Consider the following 15,593-nt stretch of genomic DNA (forward strand, 5'->3'; position numbering starts at 1 on the left):
AGCAAGAGCACTCATTCTCACTGCTTATACAGAATACATGAAAACCTGTGATACAACATGTCCATAAGGTCAAGGAGATTTCATTTACTCTATCAAAAACTCAATTTAGTTGCATGGTTTTCCAACTATTTCTTTTCTTTTGGGACTACATTGTCAGGGTTCGGGTTTTGTTTTTTTTTTAATGTGGACCATTTTAAAAGTCTTTCTTGAACTTGTTATAATATTGCTTCTGCTTTATGTTTTGGTCTTTTTGGCCAAGAGGTATGTGGGATCTTAGCTTCCTTACCAGGAATTGAACCTGCACCCCGCTGTACTAGAAGGTGACGTCTCAACCACTGAATCACCAGGGAATTCCCTCAGGCTAAAATTTTAAATCTGGACCAACAAATTCCTACCATGGCTAAAAACTAATTAATGCCTACCAACAAGAATAAATTAACATAAAGCCCTGTGCAACACCGGAAATTCTAATACCAAAAATCGTAAGAAGAATTTGACCAGTGTTTAAAACAAGATAATTCTTCAATGCTTTAGTTTCATCACCTCTAGAGGGGGAAAATTCCCATCTTTTTCCAACTGGAGAGCTTTCATATTGATGATACATGTGCTCTGAATTACTAAGTAGATAAGAAGGAAACAGTTTTAAGATTTCAATATAATTAGCATCATTTCATTCCAGTTAGCTTCTAGACTAATAAATTTAGATGAATGCCTTGGCGTGTTAAAGTCCTGATTTTGACTATAGCTGGCTTGTTAGCTACATGGATGGACAGACAACAATTACTGGAGCCAAAGAGAGGCTAGTAATTTCTACCCTTAACTCTATTATTATAGTTTATCTACACAAAACATATTCAACAAAATAAGTCACACACTATAAAATACAAGATTTTTTTCTGGATGTAGACCATTTTTAAACCCTTTACTGAATTTGTTACAATATTGTTTGTTTTTTAATGTTTTGGATTTTTTGGCCACAAGGCATGTTAGATCTGAGCTCCCTGACCAGAGACCTAACATGCAACTCTCAGCATTGGAAGCGAAGTCTTAACCCCTGGACTGCCAGGGAAGTCCCTATGAAATACAAGATTTAGGACAAGATAAGTCTGTTCTGAACACCCCCCCAACCCCAACTCCATCATTCAAGAAGGTCTGAGCATACTGAATCATCTCATGAGATCTACTGTCCAATGCTATGGAATCTGGACCTCAATAATGGTATGAAAAAGACACACCAGTATAATATGGTGCATACCGGTGTGTTCAGAACAGACTTAGGCACCCTGTTTGTCTGTATGGCATGTTCTGGAAAAGGAGTGAGTTCTGAAAATGAGGGTCTTAAGAACACAGGTTTTTAAATTAGCACCCACAGGAGCGTGCGGGTTCCAAAGCCCTTTTCTTTATTTAATTAGCTTGAATTAAACAGCAATTTCCACCAGAAATTAGTAAGAGTCTCTAACTCTGCAGACCAGCATGAACAACTCTGAACTTCACAGGCCCAGGTCCAAAGATGGGAGGACAAGCTGTGACTTCATGGTAACAGCAATAAGAAAAATGAAAGGAGGTGAGGGGGACAGAAGTCCTAGGGGAGGCACCACAGAAGCCACAGAGCCCCGACCCACAGATGTCCCAGAGTGGGTGGAATTTCCTTCTAAGCCTGATCTCACACTTTCTCAGAAGAAACCAATTGCAGGAGCAAGCAGGTTGGAGTGAACAAGGAATCCTCTTGGGCAGCCCTAAACAGTGACAAAAATGAAAAAGGGGGCAGCTGTATGAAATGTAAAAAGCAATTCTTTAACTGCCGTTAGTTTTTGTCTTAATTGGGGAAACCTCAGGACTGTCTTGCCAAAAATGTATCTAGGGGGAAAAAGACAAGGCAGCATGCAAAAGTCGTGTTTGCTTCCATCCATGTCCACGGAGAGCATCCCCCTCCATCAGAGCTGGTATCACAACAGAGTAAGGATGTCCAAATATGGGTCTGAAGGGCTGTGGTCTTTGCTGGGAGATGAGCACAGTTTCCCCACTGTCAGAGGGGTGCCGTGGAAAGGCCTGCATATTCGTCTCATGCTCCATCCAACCGCCCATAGAAACAGCGTGCTTTCAATTTCAGTGACCTCCTTGGCGCGTAACTCCATCATCCTTCTGTGAAGAAGCACCTGTTCTCACCCTAAGCCCACATCACCATGAGCAGCGTGGGAAGAGCACCCTGGTCAGGGGTCCTCTGGAGTTTCTAGTCCCCAAGAGGAGGCTCTCCATCTGCATCCGATGCCTCAGTCCTTTTCCTGATGCGCTTGAGTTGACTGAGGCTCTTACACAACCTGGTCTCGTGACTCAGGTCCTAAAACATGCCTGAGTGGCCCCAACTCCTCACCCCCACTCTTCATACTCCTCCTCCCTCTGTGAGCTAAAATAACACCACCATCATGTTCCAAATCAAAGTTCCAGCTCCTTATTAAAAAAAAAAAAGCTCAGAAGTTAAAATGACCTAATTTGTTTGGCAGCTTATTCAGAGGCCGGAGGCTTAGAATACAAGCCACATTCCTCTAACATCTTTAGCAGCAATACCATATTTGGTAATCAATATCCTGCTCAGCTCAGTTTCTATCCAGAGGGATTAGCCAAGCCAAAAACATTTAAATGTGAAAGGATGAAGAGAAGGCAGAGATGGGGGGAACGTGGAAGTGAGGAGGAAGAAAGGAGAGGAGAAAGATGAAAATGAGAACGACAGATGAAGGAGACACGGAAAGAAAAAACAAACTCCTTGTGCTTTTAATTAAAGCCTATTAAGATTACTCTCTGGCCACAGTGACTTCAATATTAAATGCTATCAGGATAAGATCACTACTAAATCAAAAGAGGGAATCTGTGACTTTCAAAATCAACTTTTTCATTATTGTCTAAAATTGACCAAAACCCTTCTGATAAGTGAAGAGAAACCTTTTCTCTTCCGATTGTAAATGGTGTCCAGAAAGGGCAGTTTCTGGATATCAGGATGATACCAGTTTGAGAAGTTTTTCAGAAGCAACCTAACCTTACTGGCCATAGGGACAGCCAACAACCTCTCCAAGATGGCCTAATACACTTTGACCAAAGCAACACAGGTTCATTGTGATCTACAAAGACGAACTCCCTACCCAAGGGGCCAGAAAGTATCCTTAGAAGTCTACTGCTGCTCAGTCGAGTCCAAGTCTTTGTGACCCGATGAGCTGCTTGCGACACGCCAGGCTTCCCTGTCCTTCACTAACTCCCAGAGTTTGCTCAAACTCATGTCCGTTGAGCCGATGATGCCATTCAACCATCTCATCCTCGGTCACCCTCTTCTCCTCCAGCCTTCAATCTTTCCCAGCATCAAGGTGTTTTCCAGTGAGTCGGCTCTTCGTATCACGTGGCTAAAGTACTGAAACTTCAGCTTTAGCATCAGTCTTTTCAGTGAATATTCAGGGTTGATTTCCTTTAGGATTTAGCAGTCTACTGAATAACACCAAAGTTTGTTATCAGGGCAGTAGCAAATCCATAAGCCTATGTGTTACCAACTAAATGCCTGTGATCTCTCAAAATCCACGCTGAAGCCCTAACTCTCAACGTGATGTATTCAGAGGGAGGGCCCCTATGAAGAGATTAGTGGCCTTGAGAGAAGAGGACGAGACATGCAAGATCTCTCTCTCCAAGAGCACCCACCGGGGAAAGGCCACGCGAGGACAAAGTGAGAAGGTAGCAGTCTACAAAGCAGAAGCAGGATCCTCACCAGATACTGAATCTCCTGGCAGCTTCATCTTGGACTTCCTAGCCTCCAGAACCAAAAGAATTAATGTTGTTTATACCACCTCATCTGTGTTATTTTGTTATGGCAGCCAGAGCTAAGATACCTTAATAACACGGTTTTGTTTCTTGCACCATAGTTCCTAAAATAGGCCACAGTACTCTTTTCTGAACTTTCTGGAGTCTCATCCAGGTGAATCTCCTCTTCTCCACTAGCCCCAGCCCCAAGCCCACCTCTCCCCTCACTGCAAGTGACTCAACCCGTACGGACAGTTTGAGTCAACGCATCTGTCTTGATGTATGCGATTACTAGAAGTCTTAACAATTCAATCTCAAAAGTGACAAACAGCAATTACAGACTGGAAGGAAAATTCAAACTCCACATCTGCATACAGTAATATTCTACACTCACTTTATTGAGGCAGTTGCAAAATATCTTTTTATCCCTTCTCTTTCTCCGCAAATGAAAGGTTAAAACTATCTATAAATAGAAAATCTTGAAAAGAGAGTTTTCAGAGTTGTAAACTAAGATCCCCCTTAATGAAAATCTTTGTTTCTTATTTACATTGAATTTAGATTCTAAGCAAGTTACAGAGCTTCAAAACGCCATTTTACAGCTCTACGGCCTATATCAAAGGGTGGCGTCTCAGAAGGACAAGGGAAGAGCTAGTATATTAGAAAATGGCAAACTGAAAAGACATCACAAAATCCTGAAGACCCAAGCCTACAGAAATCTAGAGAATCACTGGAAATGGACTGTAGCTCTTTCAGTGTCTTTCTGGAAGACAGGATGGAAAACCTATTAATTAATGCGCTGCAAAGCTCATATCCCAAGTTGCTCTCGTGTTCCTCTAGCTGTTGCAATTCAGGTTTCTTAGGCACAGTGGCTGCGCTGGAATGATTTACTGTCTGCAAATCATGGGTTTGGAATCATGATTATTCTGAACATAAAGGTTCAACATCGTTCCAACCCTTTAGCAGTGGCACTGGTATTAATGTCGTCTCACAAGAGTGGAATAAATATTAGTCAGGAGCTTATTCACTGAATAATGGAAGTAAAAAGGAAAGAGAAGGGCTATTCTAGAATGATTCAAATATCCTTAGAGGCCTAGCCGCATATGCAATGTTTGGTCCTTGACTGAACAAGCCAGATGTAAAAGACTTCTTGTGGGAATATGAACAAAGCTGAATATAGGATGCGCATTAGGTGGTATTTGGGAACTGTCAATTTTATTAGGCATGATAATATCATAATTTAGGAAAATATCTTTTGATTTTCTTGTGATCTCAACAATGTTTTTCTCATGCATATTTTAAATTTATTTTTTAATTGAAATATAATAGCTCTACAGGATGTGTTAGTTGCTGCTGAATGAATTCATGAGCCCAGCTGTAAGTATACATATATCCACCCCCCCCCGGCTCCCACCATGAGCCTCCATCCCACCCCTTCACCCTGCCCCTCTCAGTCACCACAGAGCACTGGGCTGAGCCCCCTGTGCTCTACAGTAGATTCCCAGCAGCTATCTCTTTTACACATGCTAGTGTATATATGTCAATCTGTATCTCCCGATTCATCCTATCTTTAAATTTTGGTACTGAAATACAAAGAATAATGAGAATGTGACAAAATACCATAACAGCGAGTATTTTACTTTAGAATACTTAGGGGGGAAAAAATGGAAGCAAATGCAACAAAATGTTGGTATATTCTGATGGGTTTGTGGATGTTCATTACTATATCTTTTGGTATGCTTGAAATTTCATAAAAGTAAAAACAACAGATTTAAGCAAGCACATAACAGTTCCATGTGCTACAGATATAAGAATCAGTGAAGTCCCTGCCTTGAGGAGTTCAGAGGGTACACTCTGGTAGAGGAATTGTACAGGTAAGCTAATGGTTAGATTAAGAGACAAACACGAGGTTTAGAACTCCACAGGAAACACAGCCAAGGCCGGGAGTGACTGACAACCAGGAAGGCATCACAGAGGAAGAGCCGAAATTTACCAGGTGGTAGTCCAGGAAAGAGCTCAGCAAAGTTCTGAGAGACAGGATGTAGAGAGGGTGTGGATGTGTTGTGTGTAAGCAGGTGCTTATGTCCTCAGTTGTTTCTGACTCTTTGCGACCCCATGGACTGTAGCTAGCCTGCCAGGCTCCTCTGTCCATGAGATTTTCTAGGCAAGAATACTGGCGTGGGCTGCCATTTCCTCCTCCAGGGGATCTTCTGAACCCAGGGGGTAGAACCTGGGTCTCCAGACTCTTTCCCACTAAGCCACCGGGGAGCAGGGGAGCTTGGTAGATGACTGTATAAGCACAGGGATGAGATCATCAGGACCTTTTAGGTCATGAGTGAGGGCTCTGGAATATTTGCATGGCTGAGCTGCTAAAAATTTTTTAAACTGGGGAAATAGTATGATCGGATTTAGGTAGTAGAGCGTGATCCTCAAGTGTGATCATCCAGAATCATCTGGAAGACTTCCTACACACAGAGTGCTGACCCCGCTCCAGAGTTTCTGGTTCAGTAGGTCTGGGATGAGACTTGAGAATCTGAATTTGTACCAAGTCTCCAGGCTGATGCTAACAATACTCATGTAGGGATCACATCTCACAATCACTGCAGTGGAGGCTAACTCCAGGGGTGGAAGGGTGGCTGGACTTGAGAGACTGAAACAGACCAGACGTGAAGCAGTTAGAACAGCCTGAGAATGCAGCGGGGATCACGGCTCTGCTGGCCCTTCTCCAGGAAGCACCTAGAACCTCAGGCCAGGTTCAGGGCCCTTCACTGCCCTAACAACAGCTGGCTATTTAAGGGACAGATGCATCACACAGTGACCAAACATGTTTTTTTCCCCCTGAGGATTTCAACCTTGAGTATAAAACACAGAGAAAATTGGGACTTCCCTGGTGGCTGACTGGTAAAGTGTCCACCTGCCAATGCAGGAGACACGGGTTCAATCCCTGATCCAGGATGATCCCCCATGCCATGGAGCAACCAGGCCTAGTGAACCACAACTACTGAGCCTGTGCCCTAGAGACTGCAAGCTACAACTACTGAACCCATACGTGCTAGAGCCCATGCTCTTCAACAACAGAAGCCCCTGCACGGCAACAAAAAGTAGCTCCCTACTCGCTGAAACTAGAGAAAGTCCACACAAAGCAACGAAGACCCAGGGCAGCCAAAAATATATCAATAAATTCAGATAAAATCAAGGTGGCTGGAGCTGAGGTACCTCCACGATCTCCCACTACAGAAAAGGTCAAACTCCCGTCACTGAGGTCAACAAAGCTGCTCTAACGCCTGCTGGGAGTCTCGTTTATTTGGTACATCCTTCAAATCTGTGAGTTACAGTCCAGTGTCTGTACAGATGGTTCTACCATTAAAGTAAATGGGTTTATCAGCCCTTGACACCTAATTTTATAGACAAAGGAAGCCCTCACTTGGAGGGGGAAAAATGTTAAAGAATTAGGCAAAGCTCAGTGGAAACAGTGTCAGACTTTATTTTTCTGGGCTCCAAAATCACTGCAGATGGTGACTGCAGCCATGAAATTAAAAGACGCTTACTCCTTGGAAGGAAAGTTATGACCAACCTAGATAGCATATTCAAGAGCAGAGACATTACTTTGCCAACAAAGGTTCGTCTAGTCAAGGCTATGGTTTTTCCTGTGGTTATGTATGGACGTGAGAGTTGGACTGTGAAGAAGGCTGAGCGCCAAAGAATTGATGCTTTTGAACTGTGGTGTTGGAGAAGACTCTTGAGAGTCCCTTGGACTGCAAGGAGATCCAACCAGTCCATTCTGAAGATCAGCCCTGGGATTTCTTTGGAAGGAATGATGCTGAAGCTGAAACTCCAGTACTTCAGCCACCTCATGTGAAGAGTTGACTCACTGGAAAAGACTCTGATGCTGGGAGGGATTGGGGGCAGGAGGAGAAGGGGACGACAGAGGATGAGATGGCTGGATGGCATCACTGACTCGATGGACGTGAGTCTGAGTGAACTCCGGGAGTTGGTGATGGACAGGGAAGCCTGGCGTGCTGCGATTCATGGGGTCGCGAAGAGTCGGACACGATTGAGTGACCGATCTGATCTGAAACATATTACACTGAGAAAGATGTCCATGACAATATTAGATTTAAAAAAAAAAAAAAAAGGATACTCAACAATGTTTAGTCATCTTAAAAGAGGAGACTTTGTATCCGTACATGTGTGTGAACTCATGAGTGTATCCTAGTAATGCGAGGAATGTTTACAATGTGACAAACAACCTGTGGATAGTGGTGGCATCATGGTTTCAAATAGGAAAAGGAGTACGTCAAGGCTGTATATTGTCACCCTGCTTATTTAACTTATATGCAGAGTACATCATGAGAAACGCTGGGCTGGAAGAAGCACAAGCTGGAATCAAGACTGCCAGGAGAAATATCAATAACCTCAGATATGCAGATGACACCACCTTTATGGCAGAAAGCAAAGAGGAACTAAAGAGCCTCTTGATGAAAGTGAAAAACTCAACATTCAAAAAAGTAAGATCATGGCATCTGGTCCTGTCACTTCATGGCAAACAATGGGTAAACAATGGAAACAGTGACACACTTTATTTTCTTGGGCTCCAAAACCACTGTAGATGGTGACTGCAGCCATGAAATTAAAAGATGCTTGCTCCTTGGAAGAAAAGCTATAACCTAGACAGCATATTAAAAAGCAGACAGTACTTCACTGACAAAGGTCCATTTAGTCAAAGCTAGTCGGACACAACTGAGCGACTGAACTAACTGAACTAATAGCTTTTCCAGTGGTCATGTACGGATGTGAGAGTTGGACCATAAAGAAAGTTGAGTGCCGAAGAACTGATGCTTTTGAACTGTGGTGTTAGAGAAGACTCTTGAGAGTCCCTTGGACTGCAAGGAGATCCAGCCAGTCCATCCTAAAGAAAATCAGTTCTGAATATTCATTGGAAGGATGGATGCTGAAGCTCCAGTACTTTGGCCACCTGATGCGAAGAACTGACTCATTGGAAAAGACCCTGATGCTTGGAAAGATTGAAGGCAGGAAGAGAAGAGGACGACAGATGATGAGATGGTTGGATGGCATCACCGACGTGATGGGAATGAGTTTGGGTAAGCTCCAGGAGTTGGTGATGGACAGGGAAGACTGGCATGCTGCAGTCCATGGGGTCACAAAGATCAAATATGACTGAGCAACTAAACTGACCGAAACTATGACAGCATTGTTAACCGGGTATACTCCAATACAAAATAAGAAGTTAAAAAAAAGAATAACTTTGAAAGCATGATGCCTTTTAATCAGTTTGGTAAAAGCCAAAGGCCATCTCTTTGCTTTCCTGATCCAGGATTTAATCTCGAGTCATACATAGCATTTAGCTGTCATCTCTTAGTCTCCCTGAATATTTTCCTCAGGCCTTATCTTCCATGACCTTGACATTTTGGAAGAGTACAGGCTATTTTTTGGTAGAATGTCCTTCAGTTTGGGTTTATCTGATTTGCTTGTTGATTAAATTAAGGTTATAAGTATTTGACAGGAATATCACACAAGTGTCATTCTCCATGCATCCTATCAAGGAGACACATGATGTCATTTTTGTCTCATTATTAGTGGTAATATCTTTGATCACTTGCCAAGTTTCCACTGTGAGGTTACTATTTTCCCCCTTTCTAGTTAGGAAGTATGTCATAGGGAGGTACTTTTGAGACTAAATATTTTCTCAACATTTCACCCATCAATTTTAACATCTATAAATATTTTTTACCTGAAGCCACCTTTACTATTGGGACTGCCAAATGGTGATTTTTTTTTTTCTTCCCCTAAGCCCATCATTTCTTTCATATTCATTAGTCTTCTACTCTAAGGAAACACCTACCCCTCCTCCCTGTTTATTATTTATTCCTTTCCACATTCATTTGTTCATTCATTCACTCACACATCAGTACCGATTCATGCCTTATTTTACATTATAATTACCAGCTTTTGTTTGCATGCTCAAATTGTCCCAGATTTATATGGAAACACACACATGCTTTTACATCCACATCTATTTCTCTATATCTACTTAGCTGTATTAAAAATACAAGTTAGTACTGAGAGTTCCAATTCCAATCCAATACCATTAGGTTAATTCTAGCCTTCCCTTTCCATTATTTTTAACTCCGCCACTGAATCCTAGCACTCAACACCCACTATACATTTGCTTATTTGCTCAATGCAGGAATACTAACAAAAAGTTTCAAAAAAGTTTCAGAAGTGCTAACAATTTCAACATAAAAAGAAAACCTATTAATTATAGTTCAGTATTTACAGCTTTTCGTGTCTTTAGCCCAAAAGTATACAGCCAATATATACATCTGAGAATTATTTGGGAGACTGGGATTGACACATATATAACATATAAAATAGATAACTAATGAGAGCATGCTGTAGAGCACAGGGAACTCTCTTTAATGCTCTGTGGTGACCTGAATGGGAAGCAACCCCAAAAAGGAGGGCTTCCATATATATGCATGGCTGATTCATTCTGCTGTACAGTAGAAGCAACAACATTGTAAAGGAACTATACTCCAATATAGATTAAAAATAATAATAATAATTATTTTAATAATAATTTTAAAAAATTCAGGAATAATAATTTTTTTAATAATAATTTTAAAAAATTCAGTTCTCTTTCCTGAATTAAAAAGTCAGTTCTCTTTCCAACTTCATTATGGCTGTACTATTCACTTGAAATAGTTACGATTCCTTTGTTTCTGTTTGCCTTGGAGTGTCTTCCCTGCTCTTGTCATCTTCACCGTTTCCTTCTACATATTCATAGCAGGTAAAACTTTTACCAATTGAAAAGTCAAAGTTGATTCATCAACCCATTCATCTTTTACACATTTCTGAATTTCTGACTAGGAATTTCTGAATAATTTTACATATATGGACTAAAAAGCTGAGGACCCAGAATTTTAACATCCTCCCAAACCGCTATGACTTCCCAAGAGGCCCAATCTTTTGAAGGAAGCTTCTAAATGACCAAGTTTTCAATGTTGTTTCTTGCACTTAAATTTTTTAGTTAATTTTCAACTTCTAATTGAAATATATTGAAATGTTAAAAAAAAATAATGGGAGGAGGAGTAAAGGCAACTGGAACTAAAATTGCTGTCGTAAATACCGCTATAAAGGTTAAGTTCAGGGCCTGAATGAACCTAGGGTTTGCATGAAGCCTGGTTTCTACTGGTTCCTGGGTCAAAAGCCTTTACCAGATGCTGATATAGGCAAGTTCAAGCATTAAGAACATGATTCCACTCGGGTGAGCCACATGACTTTCCCCTGTAAGGCAACAGGCTGCTTCTACCACCTCCCCCACTGTCAGTACCCTCTTCTCTCCTGGGCTGCCGGGGACCCACCTCTTCTAGAGCACAGGTCATTTCCCATCGAAATCTCCTGGTGTTTCACACATGCCCCACTCTGAAGCAGTAATCTAGTGGATCCAAGGCTTCTGTATTAAATCAGGTAATTTTATGGTATCTGTTATTGAACCAGATATTTTTTTGTAAGTAGAATAAAAAACAGTACAGTGGTTGCTGCTGCTGCTAAGTCGCTTCAGTCGTGTCTGACTCTGTGCGACCCCAAAGACGGCAGCCCACCAGGCTCCTCTGTCCCTGGGATTCTCCAGGCAAGAACACTGTGGAGTGGGTTGCCATTTCCTTCTCCAGTACAGTGGCAGCAATCTCCTAAGAGTCCACTTAGTATAACTGCTGAGTTTCTTGGTTGATTCTGATAAGCTTCTTACTGCCCTTTTCTCTATAACTAACTCCCAAAGAAAACCCACTGCTGCTGTAAGGAATGCGGAGTATCCAGAAAGACTGGCTAGCCAGGTGTCTACACTGAACGGGAGAAATAATGTTCCTGGTGTAGGTTATAGGTTTTAACCAATTCATTCGGACTTTCTAATACAGAGTGAGAATAATTTGTCACCAGAAACTATATGCTGTACAATAAAATCCTGGTGTTGGAAAATCCATTTTCTTTTGTAATCATCTGCTCAGTTCTTCTCTGGCCTTTAGAATCTTCATACCTTCACAGATGAGGTCAATGAAATCCCCATCTTTAAAAAACAATATTTTTAATGGAAGGATATGAAATTCTTATGAGAAGAAAAGGAGCTCAAATCAAAGTCAAACTTGGTAATAATATCTCTGTGATCTTATAACATTATCTCAGTACCTGGATCCTATCTTCCTGCTCCACAGCTCTGGTCCTAAACCCCAGATCCTCTGAAGCATGGAGTTCTCATTCACCTCTCCAGGTTTACTCAAGCAGAGACTCCAGTAAATATCTAGACTTGTTTGAAAAACTGCTGTCAAAACCACCAGGACTCAGAGCTCCACCAGGTGGTTACTGATATACCTGGTACCCACTGACCTTTTAAAAAATTTATTTATTTTTTAAAAGGATATTGCTTTACAGAATTTTGCTGTTTTCTGTCAAATCTCAACATGAATCAGCCATAGGTGTACATATATCCCTTCCCTTTTGAACCTCCCTCCCATCTCCTTCCCCATCCCACCCCCTCTAGGTTGATACAGAGCTCCTGTTTGAATTTCCTGAGCCATACAGCAAATTCCTGTTGGCTACCTATTTCACATGTGGTAATGTAAGTTTCCACATTACTCTCTCCATACATCTCACCCTCTCCTCCCCTCTCCCCGTGTCCATAAATCTGTTCTCTATGTTCTTTCTCCATTGCTGCCCTGCAAATAAGTTCTTTGGTACCATCTTTCTAGATTCCGTATATATGTGTTAGTATATGATATTTATCTTTCTCTGACTTTACTTTATAATAGGGTCTAGGTTTATCCACCTCATTAGAACTAATTCAAATGCATTTCTTTTTATGGCTGAGTAATATTCCATTGTGTATATGTACCAGAATTTTTTTATCCATCCATCTGTTGATGGACATCTAGGTTGCTTCCATGTTCTAGCTATTGTTAACCGTGCTGCAATGAACATTGGGGTACATGTGCCTTTTTCAATTTTGGTTTCCTCAGGGTATATGCCTAGGAGTGGGAATGCTGGGCCATATGGTGGTTTTATTTCTAGTTTTTTAAGAACTCTCCATACAGCCATTGACCTTTCTTATTATTAAGCTGTGTTACGGTTGCTTAACTTCTTTTTAAGGTAGTGACTATACTGTAGTGACTACTGAATAGTAGGATTAGGGAGTGGGAGGTAAGGTGATTTCCTTTTAAATAATCAGAACTCTAAAGTTTTAAACAGAAAAGTTCAACAAACACTGCTCATTTCTATAAACAGTGGTATACAAAACGAGATCTATAGGGAAGAAAGAAATGAATCAATTCTCGGGAGTAATAAAGAAAAAAGCATACTCTGCTGGTGATGTGAGGGGTTTGCAAAGCATTTATATTCCTATTCATTGAGATCATGAGTTAGCTGACCTTCAATAAACAACTACCCAGTTTCTCAGGAACCAAAAAACCAAGATGACGTCTTCATTAAGAAACTCAGGGCTCCAATACCAGTTCCCTCCACTATGGTTGACCAGGACAAGCTAATAAATTAATTCCTTCACCTACTGCTGACTCAAACAAGCTAATAAACAAACAAGAAAATGATTCTTATTTGTACTTATTCTTGTACACAATGTACTCAAAAGATTTCTAATCATAATTGTATGTACAGGAAGATATAGGCAAGATCTTCAGAGGTAGGAGGTGGCTTAATTACAACACTACATTAAAAAATTTTTTTAACACAAAAATGTAGTTGAATCCTTTCCTGCTAAGAGACAGGGGTCTTTTACTTATAACTTAAGTTTCTACTTTAGTTATGTAAGGTCAGCCTAACTAAAAATTCAATGCTGTCAAAGTTTCGATAGTAGTTTCTGCTATTACAGATACACTGCATAAAGCTGTTATTAAAAATAGTTCACAGGCTTCCCTGGTGGCTCAGTGGTAAAGAACCCACCTGCCAATGCAGGAGACTCGGGTTCAATCCCTGGTCCAGGAAGATGCCACGTGCTGCAGAGCAGCTAAGCTTGAGCACCCCAACTATTGAGCCTGTGCTCTAGAGGCCGGGAGCTCTAACTACTGACCCCACCTGCCACAACCACTGAAGCTCCAGCACCTTAGGGCCTGCACTCCACAAAGAGAGAAGTCACCACACTGAGAAGCCTTCACCGCCAACTGGAGTAGCCCCCAATCACCACAAGGAGAGAAAAGTCCAAGCAGCGATGAAGACCCCGCACGACCCCAAATAATGAAATAAAATTTTAAAAATAAACACAATTCACACACCATTAAAGTCACCCTTTTACATGAAATTGAATGATTTTTAGTATAGTCAGACTTGTGCAACCATCCGCACCATACAGCCTGAGAACACTTTCATCACCCCAAAAGGGCAGGGCATCCATTAGCAGTCTCTCCCCACTTCTCTCTCTCGCTCCACTTCACTCACTCCCCTCTCCCAACCACAAATCCACTTTGGTCTCTGTACCTATTCATTAGGGACATTTCTTATAAATGGAATCCTACATCATCTGATCTTTTAAACTGTTTTCTATCCGTCGGAATGTTTTCAAGATCCATCCATTGTTAATTGCTGAATAATACACTATTGTACAAACATATACATTTTATCCTTTCACCAACAGGACATTGGGTTGTTACCACTTTGGGGGGCTGCTTTGAACACTGTGTACAAGTTTTTGTGCAGATATGTTTTCAGTTCTCTAGGAGAACTGCTGGAGCATAGAATATAACTCTTATGTTAACTTTTTTTTGAAGGACTGTGAAACTGTTTTCTGATGTAGCTATACAATTTCAATCCCACCATCAATGTAGGTGGATTCCAATTTTTTCACATCCTCGCCAACACTTGCTATTGCCCATCTTTATTTTCACCACCTTCCTGGGTGTGAAGTGGTGTCTCAATGTGCTTTTGATTTTTATATCTTTATGCCATTATATTTTAAAATATTTTGTAAAGAATAAAAGGCTTCTATTTTCAAAGAGCATTTAGGTCACAAGGAAAGGATATAACCTGAGGACCACAAATTTTTCAACATATAGAAAAAAAATGAAACTGAAAGAATTTTTACCTTTTAGGGTAATTACTGAAAATTACTGATAGACATGTTACTCCCATCAGATAGTAAGAGGAGGTAAATACATACTTCAGAGATAGTCTCAGGGGAATATATTTATAGTTTTCTGAATACATCTTTTTCTTCTAAAGGCAGCATAAAATATTCAGTAGAATTAGAAACAGACTCTAAGCAAGGTACATTGAAAACTTTCCCCAGGATTCTGAAAACAGTTGTTACATTCAGTCAGAGCCTTAAAAGGGTTCAATAACCAGCCAAACAGAAACATGCCTGGGTAACCTGTTACTGTGAAATGGATGGGGTTCATTCAGAGACAAGCGTGGACAGAAGGTAAGGGAAGATCTCTGTATGTGATACATACAGAAAAGATGATTGGAGGAAAGGAAATGGTGGGGGGAGGGGGACCAATGCCACAATTTAAAAAGTTTCTCCAAACTCAATACTGTTTCTGAAAATGAATCAATGAATAGAATTTTTCTACCATTTTAAAGATGTCATTGTACCAGAAGTGAAGAGTTGTGATGCCCAAATGTTAAAACAAAAACCATAAAACAAACTACCTGAGTAAAGATCACAGAAGAGGGGAACTGAGGGGGAACTGGGGTAGGCTCTCAGATGCTAAGCACTGAGTGTGTAAAGGATAAAAGTCACAGCATTTAGTACTGCATATTGGGGACCTCCTAACCTCCTAGTTTTCAACCATGGGTAC

At 41.0% G+C, this 15,593-nt stretch overlaps 1 protein-coding gene across 18 annotated transcripts in view; it reads right to left on the reverse strand.

The window, feature by feature from the left end:
* RBPMS (RNA binding protein, mRNA processing factor) overlaps window positions 1-15,593 on the reverse strand; it is a 249,869-nt gene that overhangs the window by 78,873 nt on the left and 155,403 nt on the right. The gene's annotated exons all lie outside the window — the stretch shown is intronic.

This window comes from Bubalus kerabau, chromosome 2, assembly GCF_029407905.1.
Source record: "Bubalus kerabau isolate K-KA32 ecotype Philippines breed swamp buffalo chromosome 2, PCC_UOA_SB_1v2, whole genome shotgun sequence".
Classification (NCBI taxonomy): Eukaryota; Metazoa; Chordata; class Mammalia; order Artiodactyla; family Bovidae; genus Bubalus; species Bubalus kerabau.